This window comes from Hesperophylax consimilis, chromosome 20 (assembly GCF_061612785.1).
Source record: "Hesperophylax consimilis isolate HC1 chromosome 20, BYU_Hcon_1.0, whole genome shotgun sequence".
Lineage (NCBI taxonomy): Eukaryota > Metazoa > Arthropoda > Insecta > Trichoptera > Limnephilidae > Hesperophylax > Hesperophylax consimilis.
In genome coordinates, this window is record NC_142855.1 from 4,854,607 (window position 1) to 4,868,576 (window position 13,970).

Below are 13,970 nucleotides of genomic sequence, written 5' to 3' on the forward strand. Positions count from 1 at the left end.
TATTATAAGGGCCTTGTTGGGTTTATTAATTATTTTTTTTGTTACAGTTATACTTTATTGTAAGCTGAAACCAATAACCACCAGATAACAGCAGTGTCATGGACCTTCCCAACCCAGAGAATTTTCCCATCAAGACGGAACCAGGATACCAGGAAGTAGGCGCTGGTGAAATGCCGTATATGGATATAGAAATCCACCTTCCGGATGTAAAGAAGGAATGTTTGCAGTATGCTGAGAGTGTTCAGTCAACTAGTAAGTTGCATTAAGTATATTATCACAAAGGAGTTTCAGACGACGCAATCAGTACTTTTGATTTTACCTTTGTAATATTGCTTTGCTGGAAACTGTCGAACTAAGAAAACGTTTAACTTATAATGCCCACACCCAGTGCCTAGTTCCTCAAGCGATTGCCTCACCATATTTTTCCATGAAAATAAACTACCTCTTCTAAACGTTCTCCATTGCAAGAGTTATTTGAGATTATAAGTTATTTGTAACGTTTATTATTAAATTAAATTTATATCATGACGTATGACGGGGATTTCGGAATTCATTATTCGATTGACATAAAGAAACTTGACCTTCTTAAGAATATAACACAATCGCTGAAAACGTTCTTACAGGGACCATCTCGAGTAATGTTTTCAAGTGAAAATAGTAATAAATTTTCTTATCTTATTTTCAATTCCTCGGTGATTTCTCGATAGTATCTTAAATGTTATCAGTAATGGTATCGTCATTTTATTTTGAAAGTATTTTAATTTATTTTTCACTTTCTCGGAAAGGGTCTTTTAAAGGATAAAGTTCTTGTAAAAATAAATATGTATATTGTTGTTTTAAAAAAAAGTTTTCCGTACCTCTAATCACTAGGTGATAGCATTATTTATTTTGGTAGTAGGAAAACTAATTTAGATTAAATTATTTAATATAAAAATCAAGTAACGTTCTTTGTCTGAATAAAATATATTGTATTCATATAATTGCATCTTTTTAATGGAAATTCGTACCGGCAAATCGCAGGCAGACATTCAGCAGATCTTTACAAATCATTGTGATGGTGTTTTGTTATTCCAGGTAGCATTTATGTGGAGACTGTTCCGATCCAGGCAGGACACAGAGAAGAAGACGGAGGTGGGATTCCTTATACGGAAATAGACATAGACCTGCTGGATGTTAAAAAGGAATGCTTAGAGCATTCTGAAAGTATGAACCAGACTGCAGGTAAAATCCGTTTAATTTGTCTAAACCCAAATTAATATATTTTTGTTTTCATTTATAATAATACAAATTTATTGGGCTTTATCCACGATTTTTTCAGACTTGACATTGGCCCTGAAGACGCATCCTGGAGAAAAATCTAATTCATGTTCCCATTGTAACTTCTTCAGCCTCCGCAAGTCAGTGTTAGCACGGCACTCGTACACTCATATTCGAGAAAAGCCTTATTCATGTTCTTTATGCGGTTATTCAAGTAATGAAAATCGTAATTTAAAACGTCACATGCTTACACATACTGGAGAAAAACCGTATTCATGTTCCATATGCAGCTATTCAAGTTCTGAAAAGCGAAATATAAAACGTCACATGCTTACCCATACTGGAGAAAAACCTTATTCATGTTCTTTGTGCGGCTATTCATGTGCTCAAATGGTACTTTTAAGACGTCACATGCTTTCTCATACTGGAGAAAAACCTTTTACATGTTCCGTATGCAGCTATACATGTTCTGAAAAGGGAACTTTAAATCGTCACATGCTTACCCATACTGGAGAAAAACCACATTCATGTTCCTTGTGCAGCTATTCATGTTCTGAAAAGGGCAATTTAAATCGTCACATGCTTACCCATACTGGAGAAAAACCTTATTCATGTTCCGTCTGCAGCTATTCATGTTCTGAAAAGGGAACTTTAAATCGTCACATGCTTACCCATACTGGAGAAAAGCCTTATTCATGTTCTTTGTGCGGCTATTCATGTGCTCAAATGGTACTTTTAAGACGTCACATGCTTACCCATACTGGAGAAAAACCTTTTACATGTTCCGTATGCAGCTATTCATGTTCTGAAAAGAGAACTTTAAATCGTCACATGCTTACCCATACTGGAGAAAAACCACATTCATGTTCCTTGTGCAGCTATTCATGTTCTGTTAAGGGAAATTTAAAACATCACGTTCTTACCCATACTGAAGAAAAAACTTATAAATGTGTAATTTGTAGCTATTCCTCCGCTTTCAAGGGACATTTAATTCGTCATATGCGTACCCATACTGGAAAAAAACCTTTTTAGCGATAAGATAAAACCCATAGCGTTTTCGTTGCTAGCATAATTCTAAGAATATAAATAATATTTGACACATTAATTTCTACCATTGTAAAATTAATAATAACAAAAGCATACAATAACTTGTACGTACATTCATTGTACTTCTAAGAATTGTGGCTGTTAATTATGGAAACCCATTTTTGTACCCAACCTTAGAATTTACTATGAATTATGTATTTCAACAACTTATAATAATCTGATTTGACTTTCGTGTGTGTCTACGTTGATTTAAAAAATTAACTTGTTGTCAAACAAGTATTTGTGAATTGTATCGATATGCACTTTGTTATAATAAATATATGTCGAGCAAAAGTTGTGTTACTTTTTTGTGTTTGAATTATATGTTTTTGACGAGTATGACTATCAGTTTAAAAGCTGTCTGTTAAAACATGCAATGTACTACATTATTTTCTATAATAATAATGTTAGTTTAAAAGTTGGCAACATGTTGTGTGTGGTAACCCATTTGGTTTTCTTTTATCTTTGCTCTGTACATTGCTTCCATCTTTCTTGTAATACGTACATCGTCAATAAAACCAGTTATTAAAAGTATTTTAATTTAATAAACGCAGAAGATTACAACAGGTTATGTCACTTAAATTCAAATGAATTATTAACTAAATACCAATTTGCATATAGACGGTTCCACTCCACAGAAACCGGGTTACTACGTGTTTTGTCGGACATAACTACTGCCATTGAGTCGGATAAACTAACACTTCTTTCAGTCTTGGACATGAGTGCTGCATTTGACACGATTGACCATGACTTTCTTATTAAACGATTAGATGAATCATTTGGTTTAAACTGTAATGTTAAGACCTGGCTGACATCGTACCTGGCCAACCGTTTACCAGCCGTAAAAGTGGGAAAAAACCAATCAAATTATGCAACCCTTTCATCTGGAGTACCCCAAGGGTCCGTTCTGGGCCCACTACTCTTCATCCTCTTCACAAATGATGTCGCTAAAATAATAGAATCATTCGGCTTTCTATCTCACTGCTACGCTGATGACCAGCAAGTTTATTTTTACTGCTTACCAGAAGAAATAAACAGTCTAAAAATTCGTATAACTGAGTGTATAGAAGCAATTACTCGCTGGATGACCTCAAATAGATTGAAACTGAATCCCACAAAGACTGAGTTTCTGTGGACTGCTACAAGCAGACGTCAGCATAACATTGAAAACTCCCCAATAACCATTTCCGGAAGTGACATCACTCCAAAAACGTGCATCAAATTACTGGGTGTCAATCTGGACGCTAATTTTTCCCTTAAAACTCAGGTGAACAGAACTGTAAGCACGGGGTTCTTTCAATTAAGGCAAATTAAAGCAGTGCGGAGAAACCTGCCAACAGAGGCGACTAAATTGCTAGTCAATTCCCATGTTGTTTCACGTCTAGATTATTGCAACGGAATATATGCAAGTCTCCCTAAATGTCAAATCAACAAATTACAATCCGTTTTCAACGCCGCGGCAAGGCTTATCACCGGAGTATCTAAATACTCCCACATTTCAGAGCATCTCAAAAATCTGCACTGGCTCAAATGTCCTGAAAGAATCCAGTTCAAGGTATGCTGGATGGTATTTAAGTCACTTAACGGAATGGCTCCGGCTTATTTATCAGAATTGTGTATTCCAGAAGATTCCAATTCCCGACAGTCAACCCTTAGGTCAGCAACGTCATCAGCTATCGGAAGGTTGAAGGAACCAAAGCGCACACCAGATACTAAGTTCGGTGAGCGTGCTTTTGCCGTGTCAGGACCTAAAGCCTGGAATGGACTGCCACATGATTTGAGAATGATCGCAGACTCGACAGAATTTAGGTCTAAACTTAAAACGCACCTTTTCAGACAGTCGTATCCATAATTTCAGAAACCTCCACTTTCACAGTTGACGGCAATTTAAATTTAAATTAACAAAATGTAAAAAATTCTAAAAATAAAATAAAATAATAATTAAAAATAAATAAATAAAAATGATAACAACTAACAATTTGTAGGCTTTTAAGACAGTTAAAATACATTTCAATTAAAATAAAAAAAAAACTATAGCAGACTTAAGATCATGCGACGACCAGTGTTTTTTGATATAGTGTCCTCTGCGTGCAGTTCTATCTTTTATAAGCATAAACTTTTTAATATAAGTGTGTTTGTTGGAAGTGACTTGCCAGGTAAGTATGTTTTGGTATCTTTTCTAAATAACAAATGTAGATCCTAGGAAATAAATTGTACAGCGCCCTTGAGGTGATTTTTCACAAAAACGGCGCTCTACAAATTATCCAATTATTATTATTATTATTATTATTATGGGCCCAGATCACCACAGATCACAAACCTATCAAAAATAAATCTACCGTGAAGTTACTAGTTGAAAACAATTACTGGAGAAACGAAAATAAACACCACACGTGTGTTGGCGTTGGAAGTTAAGTTGCCGGGAAGGAGAAAAATACTTGCTACATTCGGCTACAAGGAAGGAAAAAACTAGTAAGAAAGGAATTAAAAAACACGATGGACGGAAATGATACAGTTATCAAACTGGAAGGAATAAAAAACTGGAATGTTTGGAAGTTTCAAGCAATGGTGTTGTTACGGGGTCAAAATCTAATTAATGTCGTTGAAGGCAAAGTTGTTAAAGGGCAAGGCTCCGAGGAACAGAAAGCATGGGAGACACAAGATGCTAAGGCTCAAACAATGTTAATGACCAGGATGACCGAGGAAGTGATGTTACATATATTATCTTGCACTACTGCTGCAGAGATGTGGCGAAAGTTAACGAGCATTTTTGCACAAAAAAGTGAAACAAGTATTTACATAATCCAGCAAAGATTCTTCCAATATAAATGTGAAGAAGGAATAGAGATGTCCTGTTCCTGTCAAAAATACAGGAGTTACAAAATCAACTCAAACAAATGGGTGAAGAAATTTCGGAAAAACTCATAATTACGAAGGTATTGATGTCATTGCTAGATATCTACAAACACTTCATATCAGCATGGGAGTCTGCGCCAGATAACAAAAAAAACCATGATAACCTTGTCGCTCGTTTGTTAGTGGAAGACTAGATAGTAAGGGAAAAGGCTGAAGTCGCATCGCCGTCATCTGCGTTTATGGTAAAGAAAACTGCTAAAAAAAAAATAAATGTAAAGTGTTTCAAATGTAATAAGATGGGACATTATCAATCTGAGTGTATGAGTCATGTGAATAATAACCATCGTAACTTTCCAAACAAAAGTGAAAAAAAGTGTTTTTATTGCAATAAAGTTGGGCACAGCAAGAGTGAGTGCTGGCATAAGAAAGGAAAGGAGAAAAATGCGTTTGTACTACAACAAATACCTAAAGAACTGTATCAACAGTCAAAGTGGTTGGTGGACACAGGTGCCAGTGAACATATGTGTCAAGACAAATATCTATTTTCGACATTTTCACCAGAAGTACTCCAATAAATATTATTGGTTGCGGACAAGTGGAACTAGAAGTATTCAATGTACAGTATTCAATGTACTGTATGTGCCAGACCTAAAAATAAACTTGTTCTCTGTAAATTGTGCGGCTGACAAAGGTTATGTCATGTTGACAGATCAAAACATTTGCAAGTTTTTCAAGAATAATAAAGTATGGGCCGTAGCAAATCGTGTTGGAAATATGTATATTATGGATGTTCGTTATAAATATAAAAAGTGCTTTGCAAATGTAACTACAGTTAAATCAAGTTTGAGTGAGTGGCATGTGAAACTTGTACACCAGAATATACAGCAGGTGAAAGACGTGTTAGAGAACAATAATATTAAAGTCTCAAGTAATTTTCTTCAGAAGTGTCAAGGCTGTCTACAGGATAAATCACACCGGCTGCCCTTTATGAACTCTGAGACAAAAGCTGTTAAAACATGTGAACTGTTACATGCCGATGTTTGCGGGCCGATGGAGGCAGTATCTGTCGGCGGGGCGAGGTACTTCTTGATTTTAAAAGATGATTACTCTTGCTATATGTACTGGACGGGAGTCCGCACAAGACTGTAGATTTTGGGCGCCGGTTCCAAACCGTGTCTTCAACCGATGAAAATGCTCCTATACGGCCGATGATGATGATAGTAGTACAAATTTATGAACAATCTGCCTCCCGCACCCAGTGCTCGGTGATTGTTGGGCACTGGGAGTGCTGTCGTCTCTGCTCGCTTCTGGTGTTGGCGGTTTTCCTGAGCAGGGCCGGCTGGTCTTGATGAGGTAACACCAGAAGGTTATGGAGCAGAAGACTCGGCGAGGTGAGGCAGTTGGTGGGCAGGAGTCACTTGTTGATAACAAAACGCTTGTTTTGGTGGTAAAGATGAACTGATTTAATATTTTTTGTGTTGCCGCTTATATGCAATAAGCTTGACTCGCAACCGACATTGTGCTGTCAACCAAAAGGTGGTGGGGATTATATCCGCGCCAGTAATGCGTTTATATGCCCCCGCAAAATGTAGCATATTCATTTTGCCGGTGGTATAGCCGAAGGCAGACGCTTAATTTTGGGAGTTTGCAAAGATTTTGCAAGCTCGCCTGAATAACAATTACATAGTTTAATTACATAGCAGTTATAAGAATGTGTACCTTGATAACTAGATTTTTAGTTATTTTTTTAAATTTTTTTAGCCAAGATACGACAGAAAATAAGAAAAGTTTGTAAATAGTTAGTATTTTTCTTAGGTTCCCCGTAACATAGCGCTCAGAAAGAGAAAAGATTCACTATGCTACGAGGTTCCTGGATTTTTGTCCAAGCGAAAAAGGTAAAACTAATTGTACAAAAATGGTTATACAAATATGTCAAAAACAGCATTTTTAATATCTCCTCGGTGGTAGCACATAGCAAATAGTGTTTATTTAACTACCGCCGGGGAGATGTACAAGTAAAAAATAGGCATTTGCAACATTTAATAAATTGATATTTCTTAGTAAATTGTACATAGGAAAAATTTGGACATCGTTCCGCTCGGCAGAGGTAGGTTGCGCGATGCGGTACCGATGCCTTTCGGAGTCAAAGTTTTCAGGCCGCTTTGGCCGAAACGGGGACAAAATGAGCAGTGGCGGGGAGTGAGGATTTCGCCAGTGGCGTGGGGTAGGCACATTTTATAAATGTAAAACATATTTTGATAAAAATAAATAATGTGGTCAACAACGTCCGTTACACTATAGAACTGTATATTTTATTAAAAAGAAGAACGAAGTGATTAATTGTATTAAAGATTTTCTAAACAATGCTGAAAATGTCACGTGTAACAAAATAATCACTTTTAGAATTGACAACGGCTTAGAATTCATTAATAAAGCTGTGTCAACTTTGTTCTCAAACCGGGGTATAGTATACCAAACTTCTGTACCATACACGCCAGAACAGAATGACAAGGAACGGGAAATAAGAACCTTAACAGAAGCAGCAAGGTCAATGCTGTGTGCCAAGAACCTTAAAAAAAAATTATGGGCAGAAGCAGTCAATACTGCAGCCTATGTTCTCAACAGAACCAGTAGAAGTAATGAACCAGGAAAAACACCCTATGAATTATGGACAGACAAACATTTTGATCTCAGTAACCTACATATCTTTGGTACGCCCGTAGCTGTTCATATTCCAAAAGAAAAACGAAGAAAATGGGATTCTAAAGGAGAAAATGGAATCATGGTAGGGTACGGAGAAAATGTGAAAGGGTATAGAATTTTTTACCCTGATAAAAATGATGTTCTTATAAAGAGGGATGTCATTTTTCTGGAACCTGTTATTGGGAAATGTAATAGCTTAAACCTAGAGTCTGTAACAGAAGAATACAACTATGAAACCGATAATAACCAGCAAGAGTAGAAGTTAGTAGAAAATGTTGTGAGTGATCCAAACATTACAAATCAGATGTCAGATGATGAGCAGCACAGCTTATATGAACCTAAAGAAACAAGTGATGAAGATAGTGATAGTACATTACAGCCAGCTTCTCCTTGTCAAACCAAACGTGTCAGAAAGGCGCCACAATTCTATACTTGCCAAAATGTGTACAATGCAGAGACAGAACCAGGCACCTATAAGGAAGCTATGCAGAGGAGTGATGCCTGTCAGTGGGAAGAAGCTGTAAAACAAGAACTGGATACTCTCAAAGAAAATAATACTTGGACAGTTTACGCTGTACCTGAAAAACAAAACATTATTAGTAGTAATTGAGTATTCAAAATAAAGAAAATTGATAATATTATTCAATATAAAGCAAGATTGGTTGCCAGAGGTTTTGAACAGAATGATACAAAAGATTTATATGAAATTTACTCACCTGTTGCCAAATTGTCAACAATTAGATAATTTGTTTCAGTTGCTACAAAATTAAAACTATCAATACATCAGATGGATGTGACTGGGGCTTTTTTATATGGGGATATAAAGGAAATTGTGTTTATTAAATTACCGGAAGGGGCATATAATGGTTGTGATAATATTGTAAAACTAAATAAATCATTGTATGGGATAAAAAAATCCCCTAAATATTGGAATGAAAAATTTAACCATGTAATAAGTAAAGCAGGCATGTAAAGTTAAAGAATGGTCCTTGTTTGTTTACTAAATGTAATGGAGAAAACCAAACTTATGTCTTACTGTACGACAATGAACAGGAATTAAGTGATCTTAAATTAAAATTACATTTGGGACTAATTTCAAATTTTCTTGGTATCAGTGTTAAACAGAATTTGAAAGATGGTGTAACTAAATTATGTCAAAGATCTTATTTAGAAAATGTATTAAAAAGATTTAACATGGAAAATTGCAAACCCATGTATCCCCTTATTGATCAAAATTTTAATGTAAAAATCTTAGAATCCAAAGAAGTCTGACAAGGATATTGAAAATACTTGTAGGAAAATTATTGGAAGTGTAATGTATGCGGTCTCAGGCACTAGCCCAGACCTTTGTGTAGCTGTATCTATATTAATTAGGTACCAAAATAATGCAAGTGATGTTTTGTTGACTCATTTAAAAAGAATTTTAAGATATATAAAATATACTCTAGATTATAAGCTGATTTTCAAATGTAAGGATGATGGGCTTGTTGGGCATTGTGATGCAGATTGGTGTGGTGACACACGAGATAGAAAGTCTACCACTGGCTACTGTTTCAAGTTCTCCAATTGTATTATATCGTGGTGTTCTAAGAAACAGTGTTCCGTAAGCTTATCATCAACCGAGGCAGAGTATGTTGCAGTCAGTATGGCGGCTAGTGAATCTTGTTGGCTGTTAAGTATATTGAAAGACTTTAATAACATAAAGGTTTGTCCTGTACCTATATATTGTGATAACTAGTCTGTCATAATGGTTGCAAATACTAATAATATTAAAAGACTAAAACATATTGATATACGTTATCATTTTGTCAAAGATTTAATTAAGGAATTTAAAATATGTTTAGTGTATGTTAAGACTGAGGATCAAATAGTTGATATGTTTACTAAGTCATTAAACAAAAACTTATTGTTTAAATTTGTTACTCAATGTGGCCTAGTGTAAAATCTCTCAGTTATAACATAGGTTGTTAAAAGTTATAGATATAGATAATGTAAGAATGTGTTAAATTGAGCGGGGGTGTTAAAACATGCAATGTAATACACTATTTTCTGTAATAATAATGTTAGTTTAAAAGTTGGCAACATGTTGTGTGTGGCAACCCATTTGGTTTTCTTTTATCTTTTTTTTAAAATTTTTATATTAACTCCACACAGGAGGCCCTGAAGAAAATAATTTCCCTCAGGGCCTATGTCATCTTTGGGGATGCTGTGTGGAGGGTCTTTTTGTGGAGAGGAAGGAGTGAACATGGGTCTTGAAGAGTCCCATATTGAAGGAGGGAGGAAACACAGAGGCCGGCAGTTCGTTCCACAGCCGAGCTGTTGAACTTAAGAACGAATCGTAGAAGCGACCCGTTCTCATGTGACAAGTGTCAACCGTGTACAAATGTTGGGCACGCGTTTGGCGTGTATCCCGACTACGCATCGGTGCCAAAGGGATCAATGACGCTAGTTCCTCAGAGCATCTTCCATTGTAATACCGATAGAACAAGGACAGCATACCTACCTGACGCCTGTGCTCTAAAGATTGCAGTCCGTTTGTTAAGATTGGGGAATCTATCAAACGGACCGCCCGTTTTTTCACAGAGTCAAGGGTTTTTTCAGGTATTTATGGGCTCCGGACCAGAGATGGCTGCCAAATTCGACAGTAGGGCGCACTTGCGATTTGTATAGGGTCAGCAGTTGTGTACTAGTAAAGTATCTGCGGGCCTTGTACAGTATGCCCAGCTTCTGAGAGGCCAGCTTTACTCTGGCTTCGATGGAGCCCCCATACCTGAGCTGGTCACTTATAGTTACACCAAGCATATCAATGGAAGGCCTGTTCGGAAGATTGCTTCCGTTGAAGGAGACTAGATTATCATTTAGATACCTTTTAGACGTAATCAGACAGGATTGGGTCATTGAAACATTAAATTCGACGAGATTATTTTTACCCCAGGAGGAAATACTCTCGAGATAACCGTCCATTCTCTGCTTCAAAGCCCTCCGAGCCGTTGGAGTTTGTGTGCCCTTTGGAGGCTTGTCAAACAAAAGCTATCATGAACTGTACTGTCATCCGCGTAACAATGAATCGGTGCACATGTCAAAAGGTCATTGATGTGCAACAAAAACAAAGTCGGAGACAGAACCGATCCCTGTGGGACGCCAGCATTTATAGAGTGTGAGGATGAGGTGAAACCGTCAGCAACTGCCTGAATAGACCTATCCCTTAAAAAGTCAGCAATCCACGTACACAGGGATGCGGGAAGTCCGTAAGAAGGCAATTTATTGACAAGTCCTCGGTGCCAGACCCGGTCAAAGGCCTTGGATATGTCTAGTGCGACCGTTTGGGTCTCACCGTGACGTTCCAGGCACCGCCCCCAAACATGCGACACATACGCGAGAAGATCACCGCACGAGCGGTTCCGCAGGAATCCGTATTGACGGTCGTTGATAATTTTGTTCTTCTCGAGGTATGTGAGCAGTTTGTCGTTGATCACACGTTCCATCACTTTGGACAGAACTGATGTGATCGCTATGGGGCGGTAGTTGGCCGGGTTGGAGCGGTCACCTTTCTTGGGAATAGGGTGAATGACCGCTTTTTTCCAACCAGAGGGCACAGTGCCACACTTCAGGGACATTTTGAAGACCTTTGTCAAAACTGGAACTATTTCCGCAGCACTCCTCTGCAATACCAGGGCAGGTATTCCATCAGGTCCACTAGCTTTATTAACATCGAGCCCCCGTATAACGTGGAGTACATCCCGTAGGTAGGCTCGGTAAGCCGCGTTTTTTCGTCGAACTGCTTCGGAGCATTGTCGACTGAACCACAGCTTTGAGCCCACACCAGTTTCTTTAGTAGTCGATTGTATGAAGCCATCCATTGCCGATTTGATGACTTCACAAATCTCCTGGGCACATCTTGAAGGGTCCGAAGTCCGAAAACAAACAGCTAACCACGGAAAAGCGTTGAAATGGGACCGCTTACCGAACCAATCTGCTGACCTATAGTGCCACACTTTTCTCCTCAGCCTCTCATTGGTTGGTCTGAGGCTAACGGGGATTGATGTCGTCACTAGGCAGTGGTCAGATGACTCAGATGATCCCAGAGGCGCTGTGACGTCAATCTTATGACCGTGTGGCACAGTAGTTAAGAATAGGTCTAACAGATTGGAACGGTGAGTCTGGACATCAGGAATCCTTGTAGGCTCCTGAACCAGTTGCTCTAATCCGTAGCAAATGGCAAAGGATTCCGCCTGTCGGCCAGCCGAGTCCGTTGGGCCAGAGAACTTCAACCATTGTTCGTTATGAACATTGAAGTCCCCCAGAACAATAAACTCGGCCGAAGGGTAGCGGGGCAAGAGATCATCAATAGTATCTTTTAAATGTTTGAAGAGCTCGGAAGTTTCTGATTCGCTATGGTTCGGAAAGCGGTATAGACATGCGTAGAATCTTGCCGTACTGGCAAGATTGACGCGCACCCACATTACGGCGAATCTGGAGTTTTCCAGACTCAATAGTCGTACACAGTTGACGTCAGCTCGACTATAGAGGCAGACTCCTCCTTTGAATCGGAACTTGCTTGCAAGGGTAAAGCCCGGGCAGTCCAGATAGGAGGAGTCTGGCGGCTCGGCTATCTGAGTTTCGGATAGGAAAAGAAGGTTGGGACGTTGGGACAAAAGATGGTGATGAACTGAATTTAAATTAGTGTGCAGACCGCGAATGTTGGCAAAATTTACCAACAGTTTTGGCCCACACCGGGGACGCCTGCTACTCGCCGCTGTAATGATGTTAAGTTTTTTTTTATGTATGATTTTAATTTTTTTTTTTTTTAAGGGTATGAAGTGAAAGGAAGGTCTGGAATGGAAAGGTATGAGGGGTGGCTAGGAATCTGGGGTTCAGGCTGTCCAGGAGTGATGAGCGTTTGGTTCCAGCCCACCCACTGCGGTGCTAGGCGATAGGCTGGGAGAGTCCGGCTGGAGAGGGCATCCAATGCGCCCCAAACGCTGCTGCCGGGTCCCCTCCGGTCACGAACCGGCACAACAGCAGTGGCAGGGTTTTTTCACTCGCTGATGGGGCAGCCCACCCTTAGTCGTGAGCCTGAGGGTCGGGCCCCTGTACTATCGAGCGGCCCGGACAGCGGTAACCGGTTGTAAAGGGTCTCCCTCAACCAGCATCTCCCAACCGGCCCGCCACGCAGAAGGTGGGCCGACGCACCCGCCACCAACACCTGGGCAAACCTTAACCCATGAACCCGGGCACCCCTGCTCACCAAACGTAGCGAACCACTTGGGGTGACCTGTGGCAGAGGTGTTGGTCATCCAATAAATGGTTCCCAGGGCGGCGGTACCCATTCCCGCCTACCAAAAAAAATCTATGCTCTGTACACTGCTGTCATCTTTCTTGTAATACGTACATCGTCAATAAAACCAGTTATTAAAAGTGTTATATTTTAATTTAATAAACACAGAAGATTACAACACTGTGATTATGTTTTCTTTTATTATTTTAATAATTAGATTTTTTCGAAGATCATTAAATTTGAAACTTTAAACTCTTCATTAACAATGCATCAAAAATTGGGTGTATTGTTAATCTCGTAATTTTTTATAATTAGACTTTGCACAATTTCATCAGGAAGCAGATTTATTTTGTATGCAGTTCCCCAGCTGACTCTACAGCGTATTGGAGATTTGATTGTACTATAGGTTGGCAGATTGACGTTATATGTTCCAATGACAGATGTGTCAAACTTTCAAAAATAAATCAACTAATTTTGTTCGCATAACAGCACTTTATTGAATGGATTTTTCTTGTTGTGAGGGAATATTTCGATATATCAAACATTTTATTTTTAAAATAATTTTTTAGGCTGGTGATGGGTTATACTTCGAATGAGAATTATATTGTCTATGGTTTCGCCTTTTTTTTGATTCGTCTATGCTCGTTCGTGGTGTGTAAATTAATCAATGATATAAACACCCATAGTGGACTAGATCGCCAATCACCCTACCTCCCGTATAGCAGCGCCCGTAGTGATTTGAAGAGCCGATCCGCCATCTTGTAAAGGTCAGCCAGCGTGATTTGCCTGT